Genomic DNA, 15,357 nt, shown 5'->3' on the forward strand with positions numbered 1-15,357 from the left:
CAATCCATCTTCTCTTCCTCGCTTGATTTAGAAGCATACAGTCTACTCCATTCCAAAATAAGAGCTGTCCCGCATTTCTTTTTGTACGCAACACCACACAATGCTGGAGTGTGGCCATTGCAACACTATCCAATGCGTTTCAGTGATGAAACAGTAAGTACATATACTGATTATCACAAAGTCGGGAAGCTCAACAGTGATTTCTAAAGTTCAAGCACACTGAACAGCTCCAAGGTACTAGAAAAGCAGACTAACTTTAGCAGAAAGAACCAGCTGGAATGTTGCCAGATTAAAGACACTAAAAACACTTTCCAATGTCACACTACATTTATATGCTCTAACTCTTCCTTTAAATAATGGAGGACAGTGACAGTAATGTTAAGTAAGGCCTGGGAGAAATCCGCTCCATACAAGTGACGAGATACAAGCCAGCTAATAATGGAACAGGAGTAGATCACAGGAGATATTTAGGAGAATAAAATATCCAGGCTACCTTTAGTCGATTTGTTTATGGGAAGTATTTGCCTCGTCACTCAGCTCAGGTACCGTGGATGCATTGTGCAATGTCTTTCTCTGTGCTTTCTACCAGATCTCAAGTGCACTGAAAAAGAAAAAAAAACCTAGGAAATAACAAAAGGCTTCTTGTGCTATTATTTGAAGATAACTGTGACTTGTCACACCCCACTGCATTATTTTTAAATGATGTAATTTAAATAGTTTGAGTTTTTTGTATCCATGAACACCAGTCTCTCCAATGCTGCCCAGATGTAAGGGGGAGGGAGCGGGGACGACGACATCAATGAACGAGTTTATTACATAGCACTTTTATAAATCGCCCCCACCAAAGTAGCAGCATGAAATCACATCCAGTTGCATGATTTCAATGCGGCGGCTAATTAAGCCCTTTGTGTGCCATGGCTCTCGCCTCGCTCAGGCGAGAAATACATGTGATAAAGATCTTCTTTTCACATATTCTACATGCAACATAGGTCAATTGTAACTGCTGTCATTCTCATTTTAATATCAGGCACTCGGGCATAGTTGAAAGTGTGTTCTTTACCATTCAAATACCAGTTTAAATGAAGACCCTAACAAAACTAAGGAGTGGTGAAGAAAAGGCTCGATATGCTCCAGTTGCACTCTGGTCTGACCTTGAGGGCTGGGGACGATTAGCTGCATGTTCAAATCCAGGCAAAGCTAGTGTAGGAAAAGAGGGCGGTTAGTCATGGCTTTGCTATCGCAACACTAAATTCAAGCTAAATTTAAAACCACCTTAAGTCACTTTTTCAGGCACACACCATGAAAGTCTTAGAGAAAACTCATTGCTATACACTAAGTGACCTTCAAAAAGACTAACAGCAGGTATAGATCAGGGCAGAACTCACTCTACCACTACAAATGCATCATTTTGAGAGAGACATGCAGAAATGCAAAACAATTGGGTTCAGGGATAAACACAAAAATACTACCAAAAAAATAAATGCAGAACATATGCTGCAAGATGGTACTGTGGCAGGTAGGCAACATTAATATTCTGTCTGTAGCATTTTACTTGACTGTGCATGCTTATGTGCTTTTTCTTAAAGGAGTAGGCATTTGTGTCTGAAAATACGATAACTGCTATTAAAAGCATTATTAAAATCCCAGTTATTAGACTTGAAAAGAGGACACGTCTCATCTGAACTAAAAACTCAAGATTCAAGTGGAAACAAATATTCTTATCCATCTGTTTTCAAAGGACGTTAAAAAGGAGCAAAGTTTACCGGAGAAAACCCTTTTTGCACAACTAAATATATAACTACATAAATAAAAGCAGAAATACTGAAATAAGCATGACTACTAAAGTACAGGGGGACAGCACTGGGGATTGCAGAAATGTATCCGGAATAAGGGAATCACGAGTCAACTTGCATATCCAGGGTTATGCGGCTAGTTCCATCGAGCAAACACTACGCTGTCCTGTGGTCAAAGGTAATTTGCCTCAAATCCTGAGAAAAACTTAAGTTAAAGTGCCAACTCCAAATACGTTTTTGCTTTCCTCGTCCCTAGAGTGCACATATTGTTTCCCATCAAAGTGTGGTGTTACCTATCGCCTCGTCGGCACATGGTTCCTACATAGCCAAGCACCTTTTAGAAGTAGTCTGGGACGGCAGGAGTGGATGAAAGCAGCAGCTGTTTCTAAAAACAAAAGAAGGGCTTGCAACTACCTTTACTGTCTTAAGAACACAATCTGCCAGCAGTGGTTTCAGAAAACATGTGCGGAGAACACCTCCCCCTGACACTCGGAGTATGCACCAGCAGACTGTATCCAGCCAGAATACACAGGGGAGAGAAGCCCTCTGGCAGGCTCATCGGCAGTGGAATAATTATGCAGGGGGCAAAGGATTCACTGGAAAAGCAGCAAAGACCAGAGCTCTTGAAATAAGGAATCCTCCTTCACCCTCGGACCACAATGGGCAGGTTACAGCACTAGAGAAAAACAGGAGACAAAAAAAGCAGTTAGTAATTGAAAGTCGACTTCATTATCACCAAGTTCCACAGTTAAATCAGACCTTCAAACATTTTATATATTTGCAATCTTTTCTAGGTCTGCTCTTATGCAATTACACCGAAGTTCAGCGGTGGACAGAGTAGGCAACAACCTGCCAACCTAAACCCAAGGTAGACCATAGGGTAGCAAAGGCTCAGAGCGGTTGCTGCCTTATCCGCCCCCGTGGGACGGATAGGCCAATTTCCCATAAACAAATTAAAAACACCAAAACGGCCACTTGGAAAATAAATAAGGGGACATTGCCCTTTCCCATTTCTGCAGTGCACAATTGGCATAGGGAAATGTGTTGGCTGGTTGTTTGCCGAGGAACGAACGAGAACCATGGTTCCCCATCCGTGTCCCTGACGATCCGATTGGCTGCCAACTGTCCCAATAGATACATATAGAAAAAGCATTGGTAAAGCCAACTGTTTGGGCTTTGCAAACTGCTACTATCAGTGTCCAGTTAATACCAATAGGCAGTGCCTGGTTTTTCAATGGTTTGGTGGTATGCAGTAGACAGGAAGCAAGTAGGAGTCTGCAAGTAAGTCTTCAATGTAAGTTCCCTATTTAAGTTCATTGTCTCAAGTAAATATTAAGTACATAGGGAGATGGAGACATGCCGGCTCCCAGCACCCAGGTAGCTAGCTCTAAGTGGCACATACCCATGAATCCCTGGGTCAAGAGCATTCTATGAGAGACCTGAACATCACATGACATCACACCCTCCCAGCATAGACATACCAGGTAGCATGAATGGGGGTCCGGGGGGGGGAAGTGGGACAAGATACCACAAGTTTCAATCTGGCACAGCGCACGTCCTGAACTCTTTGCATAAGTGAACTGATTTCTCCCAAACCATGACCAATACTGCTTTGCTGAAGTTATGGGGAGTGCTGTGTTATGTTCCTTTGTGTTTCTTTTTAATGTGACTATTAGATTGCAGTTTTTGTTTGGTGATTTGCCCACCCATTGACTGCACATGGCCATGCTAATCCCTTTGGCCATTCCCACCCAGATCCTACCCTTCCTGCCCAAAACACGTCCTCTTGGGAACTCTGAGGTCACTTTAATCAAGCCCAACCATCAAAAGTTGCACTTGAAGTGCCTGCCAGTGTTTTTTCAAAGCGTCTTCTGAGAGTTAATGGCTTAATTGGAGCTGTAAACACGTTACTGGCATACGTTTTGGCTTTTGTATAAGTATTAGGCATTTGACAGACACTGCTATTAGATGCCCAGGTATCTGCACCATTTTGCATCTGCTACTATCAATGGGCAGTTAATCTACTGCGGAAGTACCTGGAAAATGTCTTTCCCAGGCCTAATCAAAAGCCCAAACTGTTGGCATTGTCAATGCTTGTTTAAAGATGGACTGAAATGTGAACAGCAAATAATTTAGCATGTCTTTTAGCATTTTCACTTCGTTTTGGAAATGCAAAGATTGAAATTTTGCACATAAGTGCAAACGGATATCGTCCGTTACAATGCAATTTAATAGTCATGTAAAATGACGTCCTTCGACTTCGCAGTTGGAATGTTTTGGTTTCTTCGTGACTTCATAAAAGACAAAGTATGTAACTGAAATTAAGTCTTGGTTCCAACAGGATTCAAATCTGTGAAAAGCAGGTTGCATAGATTTCTCCAAATTGTACAGCAACCTGCTGAGCTATATTATCTTAATGCTAAAATAGCTTCCTTTCCCCACACTATAAAGGGGCGTTGAGGAAATTATAACGGGCGTCAAGCGATCTGTACGATATATCATTCTTTTGAATTTGTCTTCAGAAATGGTTACGGGATAGTTTCCATATGTACTAAGTAAGTACCGAGTGCTTCACAACTGTGAACGTTGGTGGAACCAACAAAGCACAATACACGTGTGTCAGATGAAAACGGGAAGACGTTTTTGTTTCTAATCTTTTTTTAATGTAATTGAAGAGCGTACTAGATTACCAACAAAAACAAACTGTCTGCTGCAATGCAAGGGAGCCGTGACACAACCCAGGCCCCTGGTAATGTACGAAAAGGCAGGAAGCAAGCCCAGCTTGCTGGATACAGTACAAGTAGGTCAAGTTCCTCCAATACTGACGTTAAGCTTGTAAAAAGCCTTCTCTTCATAAAAGTACAATTGAGCTGCAGTGCGAAATGTGTTCCTCTGAGGTAGGACAGGCATGCGCTTCTCACATACCTGAGGGAGCTTGAAACTTCCGAAAATATTAATTTATTCAACGTAAACTGCTTTTATGGGCACGGGCTGCAAAGCTCAGCTGGTTTACAGGAGGAACGAAGCCCATCTGGGTACAGAATGTTTCCGACGAGCCCGGGGAGAGTCATGAAGAAAGCACACAGTGTGCCGCTCAAAGGCACGCCTCTTAGATGCAATTGCATGGATGCAGTGAGAGCAAAAAGTACCTGCTGCGCAAACTCTTCTGCTGTTACAGAGCGCCCAATGCGGGAAGAGGCCTTGCTTATCCGTGCACTGTACCTCTCACAGGACCTCACAGCAAGGACTACAAAATATGCATTGAATTTAGTCTGTACGAAGTGTGAAAAAACAACACTAGCGCTGGAGAGGAACAATTTACTTACCAACTGTAACGTTCTTTCGACTGGATGTTCCTCCCACGTATTCCTCATCTTGTGATAAATCGTTATCTCCAGCTTCGCTGCTTCGGAAAAAATGTTTCTCGGCAGAGGGCGCTGTGCTCGAGGTCGTGGCGTCGATTGTCCCTCGACGTACTCCGTACTCTGTCGACGTCACCGATGGTATAAGTAGCTCGAGCCGCGCCCGTTGCTTCAGTTCTGTTTTTTCGATGAAATATATATAGGAGGAACACCCAGGCGTGTCCCATGACTGATACATTCTTCGTGAGAGGAAAGTGTAAGAAAACGTAAACTGTACTGTGGGGTAGGATGGGAGGGTCGATGAGGAATACGTGGGAGGAACATCCAGTCAAAAGAACGTTACAGTTGGTAAGTAACTTGTTCTTCGAATGGATTGTGTCCTCCGATGTATTCCTCATCTTGTGATAGGCTCCCATAGCAGTATCAATTTTTGGAGGTGGGAGTACTAATTTCAGTTTTCGTGGACAGAGTGCAGAACTGCTTTTGCAAATAAACCCTCATTAGAGGAGGCAGTGTCCAAACAATAATGTTTAACAAAAGTATGCATTGTTTTCCAGGTTGCAGCTGCACAAATGTCTGCTGCCGGGACTCCCCTCTTTAGAGCCGTAGCCATTCCCCTTGTAGAATGGGCACGAAGCCCATCTGGTGGTTCTTTTCCCTCTAATCTGTAGCATTCAACTATGGCTAATATGATCCAGCGGGAAATAGTCTGTTTTGTTACAGATGAGCCTAATTTTTTACCAGTATAACCCACAAACAGTTGGTCATCTTGTCTCAATTTAGCCATCCTAGAGATGTAAAAACTAAGATCCCTCTTGGGATCTAATCTGTGTAATCTCTGCTCTTCTTTGCCCAGATGAGGAGGAGGATAAAAAGTAGGTAGTACTATTTTTTGTGAAAATGGAAGTCCGAGACTACTTTTGGCAAAAACAAAGTTAACTTTAAGGACTATCTTATCTTTATAAAAAATAGTATATGGTGGTTTGCATGAGAGAGCCTGAAGTTAGCTAACCCTGCGTGCTGATGATAGGGCCACAAGGAGGACAGTTTTTAGAGTCAAAAGCCTCAATGGACATGAGTGCAGAGGCTCAAAAGGTATGCTAGTCAAGTATTTTAATACTAAATTTAAGTCCCAGATTGGTACATGAAAAGGTACTGGAGGGTATACATTAGTGAGCCCCTTTAAGAATTGAATTATTAACAGTATTTTGAAATATGAAACCTCTTCCGAGGAGCGCTTGAAAATGGACAGCGCAGCAAGGTATCCTTTGATTGTTCCTATCTGGAGCCCCAGATTAGCTAGATGTAGCAGAAAGGAAAGCACCATTGGGGTGCCACACTGAAAAGGGTCCACATCCTTGTCTTTGCACCAGTTACTAAACCTATTCCAGCGACATCGGTACAAAGACTTTGTTGCTGGGCTTCTGGCTGAAAGCAAGATTTCCATTACGTCATCCGGAAGATCCCAATCCTTGTATCTCAACCTCTCAGAAACCATGCGTGAAGGTTGAGTGTCTTGACCTCTGGATGGAGAACCCGACCTTCCTCTTGCGAGAGAAGATCCTCTCTTTGCGGAAGACGTATTGGAGGGCAGATGGACATGTCTAGAAGGTCCGGGTACCACGTTCTCTGGCCCAATCCGGGGCAATTAGGATCATGGTTTTCCTGAACTTTCTCAACCTCTGATTACTTGAGGAATCACGGGGATTGGGGGAAACACGTACAGCAGTGGAAACTTCCACTCCACTACGAATGCGTCTCCCGAGCTCCTCTTTGAGGAAATTCCCTTGAGCAGTACTCATTGCACTTCCGGTTGATCGTGGTGGCGAACAGATCCACTTGAGGGGTTCCCCAAAGGGCGAAGATCTCCAGAAGGACTTCCTGAGCCAGCTCCCACTCGTGAGAGACCGTGCTCTGCCTGCTCAGAGCGCCTGCCGCCGTGTTCTTCTCTCCGGCTAGGAGGTGAATTGCCGACAGAGAGATTCCTTCTCGTATTGCCCAAAACCATAGCTGCATTGCCTCTCTGCACAGTGGCAGTGACCCTACACCTCCGCTCTTGTTGAGATAGTACATGGCCACTGTATTGTCCTTCATTATCAGGACATTCTTTCCCTGTACAGAGGGCAGAAAGGCCTTCAGAGCTAGTCTGATTGCCCTCAGCTCTGATAGGAGGTCAACCTGAATGGCAGAACTCGAAACTGATCATGAGAATTGCCAATCGCGAACCTCAGGTACTTTCTGTGCTTTGGATGGATTGGCACACGAAAGTAAGCATCCTGAAGGTCCAATGATACCAACCAATCTTGGAGTTGGAGAGCCTGAAGGATCTGAGACGGAGTCACCATCTTGAACTTGTCGTTCCTGAGGAACTTGTTCAAGTTTCTCAAGTCCAAGATGGGTCTCAGTCCTCCGTCCTTTTTTGGGATGAGAAAATATGGGGAGTACCAACCCCTGTTCCTCTCCGCTACAGGTACCAGTTCTATGGCACCTTTCTCTAGCAGGGTTAAAATTTCCTGCAACAGGAGCGGATCCGGAATTTCGGCAGAGTTGGCTCCCGGTGGATGATTCTGAGGCCTTTTTAGAAAGGGGAGACAGTAACCTTGGGCTACTGTTTCCAGTGCCCAAGCATCTGAGGTAATGCCTCGCCATTCCTTCAGATGTTGAGAGATCCTGCCTCCCACTGGTGTTTTGTGTAACAAGGTCTCAAAGGGATTTGGAGGCGGCTGCAGGAGTGGCTGAGGCTACAGATGCCACTCCTGAGACTGATTTTGCACCTCTTCCTCGTGCTCCACGAGGGAAGTTTCTTTTGCCCCTTTGAGAATCCTGTCCTCTTCCTCTACCAAAAGAGGAGTAGTATCGAAAAGAACGACCCCTCCAGGAAGATGAGCCGGAATAGGGTTTTAGAGGCTGGCGCAAAGAGGCGCTAAGTGATTTAGCTGCCGCTTTCGAGGTCTGAAGTTTTTCTAGGCTTTCATCAGCCTTACTGCAAAAAGAGCCTCGAGCCATCAAAGAGCATGTTGAGGAGTCTAGCTTGCACGTCCGGTGCAAATCCCGACTTCCTCAACCACGCAAATTTGCGTAGCACAACGCTTGCAGCTATGGATCTGCTGATACTATCAGCAGTATCCAGTCCAGACTGGAGGCATTCCCCCATTGCCTCCTTCCCGTCTTTGACTATATTCAGGAAGCCTTCCCTTTCTTTGCCTTCCGGAATATGATCAGCCGCCGCCGAAATACAGTCCCACAGGGTATGGGTAAACCTGGCTAGAATACAGGTGACATTTGCCGACATAAGTGCCATACTGCCGGACGTGAAAACTTTACGTGCCCAGGCGTCAATTTTTCTATCCTCTCTATCTGGAGGGATAGCTGGATAAGCAGTTTGTTTTGAAGTAGATGCTGCTTGAATGACTAAACTCTCTGGAGTCAGATGTTTATTCAAATATTCAGGATCCGTTCCAGCTGTATATTTTCTTGGAAAAGTGCTATCTGCAGCAGCAATAGTTTCTGGTTTCTCCCAGTTTTTCAAGGGCCCTGTGAAAAGGGAGAACAGGATCTTTCTGAGGTCCCTTGACGATAATATCCATCATGTCATCTTGTTCAAAAATGGGTTAAGTATTACCCAAACCCATGTATTCAATTACCCTGGTCATAAGACCCCTGTACCCAGCATCTGCATGCTCTGCAGCATCAGGTTTGGCGAACTCTAATTCTGGGGATGGGTCAACTCCACTGGCAGAATGTAGAGTACCACTCAGGTCTCTCATTCTAGATTCTTGGTCAATAAGATCTTCAAGAACTTGTCTTGTACCATAAGTAGCTCCCAAAGGAGTAATCTCGTCTTCTTCTGAAGCAGACTCTTCATAGATTGCTGACATACATTTGAAAAAGTCTGATCTGGGCAAAGGAGTGAATCTCCTTTCTTCCTCTTCCATCTGCTTAGAAGGAAATGGCAAATCCCTCGAAGTTTTCGAGGGTGTCTTCGAAGTCTTCGAAGTTTTCGAAGATGACTTAGATAATGGCGTCGATGACGCATTTGGCTTTGGCGTCGAAATTATCGACGTCGACGAAGTTGTCGAAGTCTTCGACGACTTGTGTTTCTTGGCCGGCACTGGAGAGGTGCTCGACTCTCGAAGATTCTTCGACGGTTTTACGTCGACTCGAGGTTTTTTGTATTCCTCGTCGCTACTGGTCTTGGCCATTGTAGCCTTGGACTTCCCTTTGTCGTCCAATGGAGCGACTTTAGGGGTTAGGTTTTTTCGAGGTTCTTTCGAGGGGGTTGAGGCCGCATTCTCGAAAACCTCCATCATCTTTTTGCGGAATTCTTCCCACTTACTGGGAGAGTCCGATTTAGTCGGAAAACAAATTTCTTCGGTCGACTCTGAAGAGGAAGATAATGAGGGAGATCTATGTCTCCTCTTAATTTTTTTCGATGACGACAAAGAGTGTCTCGATCTACTCCTAGATCGAGATCTCTTCGAGTGCCTATGGTGAGCCGATTCCTTAGAATCAGTCGCTTTCTTATGTCTTTTTGACAAAACCTTTTTTGAGGCCTCCCTCCCCACCGACAGTTTACCTCTCCTCTCACGAAGAGCTTTTTCGGTCATCGATTGGCAGGACCCGCAGTCGTCTGTTCGGTGACTGGAACCGAGACACCAGAGACAAATCCGGTGGGGATCGGTGATCGACATCTTAGATCCATAATCTGCACACTTTTTAAACCCAGTTCTGGGCGTCGAAGGTGTCGAAGATGATGACATTTTCTTCACAGAAATTAGAAGTGCGCCGTTATCGATAGCGAAGCGATCGGAAAAACGGAACTGAAGCAACGGGCGCGGCTCGAGCTACTTATACCATCGGTGACGTCGACGGAGTACGCCGAGGGACAATCGACGCCACGACCTCGAGCACAGCGCCCTCTGCCGAGAATTTATTTTCCCGAAGCAGCGAAGCTGGAGATAACGATTTACCACAAGATGAATACGTGGGAGGACACAATCCATTCGAACAACAAGTTACTTATCCCTGGTAACGTTCTTTCGACTGGATGTTCCTCCCACGTATTCCTCATCTTTGATATACGATATCCAGCTTCAGATTTTTTTTTGGGCAGAGGGCGCTGCACGTTAATGGCGTCAACTCAATGTCCCTCGAAGGCCTCCGTCTCGATGATGAGGTCATCGAAGGCATATATAGCACGTGCAGCGCCCGTTTTCTTCAGTTCTGTTTTTTCCCTTACAGCAGAAATACCTGCATAACTACGGGAATGACGGTACTCCGCCTTGAAGGAACAAAAGTTTTAATAGCATGGGAAATTCTACTGTGGGGGCAGGCTGGGAGGGCGATGAGGAATACGCAGGAGGAACATCCAGTCAAAAGAACGTTACCAGGGGTAAGTAACTTGTTCTTTGAATGGATTGTGTCCTCCCACATATTCCTCTCATATTTGATAAGATTCTGAAAGCAGTATTTGATTTGGTGGAGGGAGTAGAATTTGTATTTTAATTATTTGCATGAACCGAGTACAGGACTGCTTTACCAAAGCTACCATCCTGACCGAGGGAAGATTCCAGGCAGTAATGCTTTGTGAACGTGTGGATAGTAGACCACGTTGCTGCTCCACAAATATTTCTTATAGGGACACTCCTTTGCAGGGATGCATAGGTAGCCATGCCTTTGGTGGAATAGGCCCTTAATACTTGCAGAGGTTCCTTCCCTGCCAAAACGTAACATTCTGAAGTGGCCAGAAGGATCCATCGGGATAAGGTCTACTTAGAGACAGCCTGACCCAATGACCAGCTGATCATCAATACAGAGATTTGACATTCTAGATCTAAAACCTTAAAGCTCTACGAGGGTCCAACCTATGTAATCTCTCCTCCTTGCTAGGATGCGGGGGATAGGGTGATAGGATAGAAATAAGGCAAAACCATCTTTTTGTCCCATGAGGAAATCAGAAATGATTGTGGGTAAAAATGAAGGTTTAACCCTTAAAACAACCCTATCCTTGTGGAAGATAGTAAAGGGTGGCTTGTACGAACGTGCCTGTAACTCGCTCACTCTACGGGCTGATGTTAGAGCTACCAATAGAATGGACTTAAAGGTTAAAACCTTAAGGGACATGAAAGTAAAGGTTCAAAAAGTGCACACATTAGAAATGTTACCTGGAACAGAGATAGGGGCGAACACATTGGTGAGCCCCTTTAGAAATTGTGTCACCAGTGGAAGCTTAAAGTATGAACATTCCTCTGATGAGGGCTTAAATATGGACAGTGCTGCCAAATGGCCTTTAATAGTACCAACCTGGAGCCCCAGATCGGCTAAAGATAGCAGAAAAGATAAAACATCCAGTGTTTTACATAGAATTAGATCTACATTCTTTTCTCTGCACCAGTTGCAGATTTTATTGCAACGGCAACGTTACAAAAACTTTGTTGCTGGCCTTCTGGCCAAAAGCAAAATCTCCATTACGTCTTCCGGGAGGTCCCAATCCTTGTATCTCAACCTTTCAGAAACCAAGTGTGAAGGTTGAGTGTCTAGACCTCTGGATGGAGAACACGACCCTCGTCTCGCGAGAGAAGTTACTCTCTTTGTGGAAGACATTTTGGAGGACAGAGGGACATGTCCAGAAGGTTCAGGTACCACGTCCTCTTGGCCCAATCCGGGGCAATTAGGATCATGTGTTTCCCGAACTTTCTCAACCTCCTGATCACTTGAGGAATGATTGGGACTGGAGGAAAGGCGTACAGTAGTGAAAATTCCCAATCAACCACTAACGTGTCTCCTAGAGATACTCTTGAGGAGGAAATTCCCTGGAGCAGTACAATTCACACTTCTGGTTGAAACGGGTCGCGAACAGATCCACTTGAGAGGTTCCCCAAAAGAGTGAACATCTCTTGAAGGACTTCCTGAGCTAGCTCCCACTCACGGGAGACTATGCTCTGCCTGCTCAGAGGGTCCACCACTGTGTTCTCCTCTCCGGCTAGGTGAACTGCTGATAGGGAGATTCCTTTTTGTATTGCCCAGTAGCAGAGTTGCATTGCCTCTCTGCACAATGGCAGTGACCCTACACCTCTTCTCTTGTTGAAGCAGTACATGGCTACTGTGTTGTCTGTCATTATCAGGAAAAATGTTCCCCGTATAGAGGGTAGGAAGGCCTTCACAGCTAGTCTGATTGCCCTCAGCTCCAAAAGATTGATGTATAGTTTGGATTCCAATGGAGACCAACGACAGCCAACTGTCAGATCGTTGGTGTGGCCCTCGCACCCTGTGAGTGAGGCGTCCGTTACTACTGCCATCTCCGGCCATGGTCGCCAAAATTGTTCTCCCTTCAGAATATTGTCCTCACAGGCCCACCACAGAAGATCCTGTGCGACCCTGCTTGGAACCTGAAGTAAGTCCTGCATCTTTCCTCACAACTGGGACCATTGAGGTTTTAGAGCCCATTGAAGGGATCGCATTCTCAGGTGGACCTCTGGCACTAGAAAAATGCAGGACGCCATGAGGCCGAGCAACCTCAAAAAAAAAAAAATCGAAGGCCAGAAGAGACACTGGCCACTCTGAATTTTGGTGATCATCTGAAGAATGTCTTAAGCCCCAACCTCGGGTGATATGATATTTTATTTGTATCATGCTCATACACAAGTGTTTCAGAGCATAACGAGGCAAGGGAGGACAAAACAACGATCTTACTAGGTCCAGTGACATTGAGAACGTGCAAGTGCAAGGGAAAGGGAAGGGGGAGAGTGCAAGAGAGAGGGGAAATGGAAAGTGCTGAGCAATCGATAACAAAATAAACAAATGGTAGTGCAGCCAGCAAGGTGGCAAGTGCAGGTTTCGGGCGCAGACAGGGGGTGTCTGATAAGTTTCGGTAGGGGTATTGTAGGGCTACAGATACAGACGCAAGTGCAAGGGGTTGGCAGGAGGCAGTGTGGGTGTGTGGCTGGGTGTGCAGGGACCTGGACCTGAAATCAGAGGGTAACCCAGGTGCACAGTGCCAAAGCAGAGCAGATCAGCAAGGGAGAGGAAGAGTGGAGGCCGAAGCAAAGAGGAAGGTCTTGCGGTGCTTCCGGAACCGAAGACGGTTCTCAAGTTTCAGAGTGGCAGGGAGGCTGTTCCAGAGGGAGGCTCCAGCCTAGCAAAGAGATCTACCCCCAACTCGTTGCTTGGAGAAGCGACTGACCCTGACGGAGTTGAAGGTGGACGAGCGAAGAGCTCGGGAGGGAAGTTATTTACGGTGGGAGAGTTAAAGGTATTTAGGACCCAGGCCCCAGAAAGCCTTGTGGACAATGCAGAGGGTCTTGAATTTAATCCTTGCAGCCACTGGGAGCCAGTGAAGAGATTTCAGGGCTGGAGAGAAACCATCCGAGGGCATGAGGCAACTGACAAGACTTGCAGTCCTGTTCTGGATGAGTTGCAGAGGGCGGAGAGTTGAAGCAGACAGATTTAGAAAGAGGCTGTTACAGTAGTCCAGCCTAGAGAGGACCAGAGCTCTAGAGATCGTAAGCTTCTGGGGGGAAGGAGAGGAAAGGAAGAATACCTCTGAGGAGGTGCAGTTGGTAGTTTGACCTTAGAGACGACAGATGTGAGGAGCAAAGGAGAGTGTGGAGTCGAAGAGGACCCAGGGGTTCTTTGCCTCACAGGTGTGAGCAGAAAGAGGGCCAAGGGAGGCAGGCCAGAGAGTGACAGGAAAGGAGGGTGCAGGTGTGCCAGAGAGGAGAATCTCTGTTTTACAGGCATTAAGGCAGGGATCTCATTGGCGGTACACCACTCCTGGATAGCAGACAGTCGGAGATGAGAGGAGGTGGCAGAGGGAAGCCTAAGAACGAGCTGAGTGTCATCCGCATAGCACTTATAGTTGGAGAAGAATGCAGCAATGAGGCGGGCAAGGGGTGCCAGGTATTGGTTGAACAGCCATGGAGAGAGGTTAGAGCCCTGGGGAACACTACAGGTAGAAAGTGAGATGGAAGAGAGGAAGGACCCAAGTTGAACCTGAGAAGGTCGGTCGGAGAGGAAAGAAGTCAGCCAGGCCAGAGCCTGACCAGTGATACCCAGGTTATCAAGGAGACCGTTGAGCAGGATGGTATGTTGTTTTTGTTTATTTTAAATATTTTCTTTTATAACATTTTATTGATTTGCATTTTTCACGTTACAACATATAACATTAGACTCTTAGGGAGTCAGCCAACATCAACTTTCATCTGAACTTTGGATCCAAAGAGACATTTACCACGAACACTGTTTTCTTAACATCATTAGCACATCATATATACAGGTTTCACAACAGTTAGTATGTAACAGATTATTGAGCATCTTCCCATTTCTGCCATATTTTCCGGACTTTCCTCAGGCATCCTATGGCTGTGTATACCCTCTGTTCCAATGCTATGCATATGTCTACGTCGGTGACCCATTGTGCGTGTTGCAGGGTTATTTCGGAGCCCCACAGTTTAGCTATTTTCCTTTGAATTCATGCAGTAGTAGTTGAGAAAAGCAATTATCATACCGCGTCATAGTCCCTTCGTCCTCAACTCCCAGTAATAGCAGTTTAGGGTCCCCAAGAACCATTTGTCCCAAGGCTTTCGAAAGCGTGTCACAGCACTGCTGCCAATATTGTTGAATTAGGGAGCAGTCCCACAGTATGTGAAAGAATGCGCCTTCCTCACATTTACAGCGCAGGCAGTTTGGGCTTGTGGTCCTGCCCCAGCGATAGAGTGCTACTCTTGGGTAGTATATTCTATGTATTCCCTTTAGATGTACAAGCCAGAGTCTAGATGATATGGCCGTTTCACAGGGGTACAATAGGTTAGTGATCCAGTCTTCGGGCAGGATTTCACCCACATCCCTTTCACATTTCGATTTCAAGCTTGCTAATTCGGGAGTAGCAAAGGAGGTTATAGCACTGTACATTACAGAGGTGATTTTATTGTCGATACGGTCCAAGACAACGTTTCTCTCCATGGGAGTGCAATCCAGCATGTTGGATAGGGCTGGGAGATGGTTCTGTAGTGCATGTTGTAGTTGTGTGTAGTAGTATCTTTCAGTATCAGGGAGACTGAACTGGGTCGCTAAATTCTCCAAGGAAATGAGCTTCCCTTCTGTGATTACATCGCCAACTTTTGTTATCCCCACCGATACCCAGCTCGGCCACCTCAGAAGTCTGCCTACCTCAGGGAGATTCCCATTTTCCCATAAGGGTTGTA

The 15,357-nt window shown here is 45.7% G+C and overlaps 1 protein-coding gene across 1 annotated transcript in view; it reads right to left on the bottom strand.

Moving 5' to 3' along the window:
• Positions 1 to 1,422: 1,422 nt before the first annotated feature.
• Positions 1,423 to 15,357, bottom strand: part of RAB4B (RAB4B, member RAS oncogene family) — a 612,075-nt gene continuing 598,140 nt past the window's right edge. Inside the window, exon 8 of the mRNA XM_069644452.1 lies at positions 1,423 to 2,469. The gene's annotated coding sequence lies outside the window, so the exon portion shown is untranslated. The remainder of the gene's footprint in view (positions 2,470 to 15,357) is intronic.

The sequence above is a fragment of the Ambystoma mexicanum genome, chromosome 2p, assembly GCF_040938575.1.
Source record: "Ambystoma mexicanum isolate Mex_15411 chromosome 2p, UKY_AmexF1_1, whole genome shotgun sequence".
Classification (NCBI taxonomy): Eukaryota; Metazoa; Chordata; class Amphibia; order Caudata; family Ambystomatidae; genus Ambystoma; species Ambystoma mexicanum.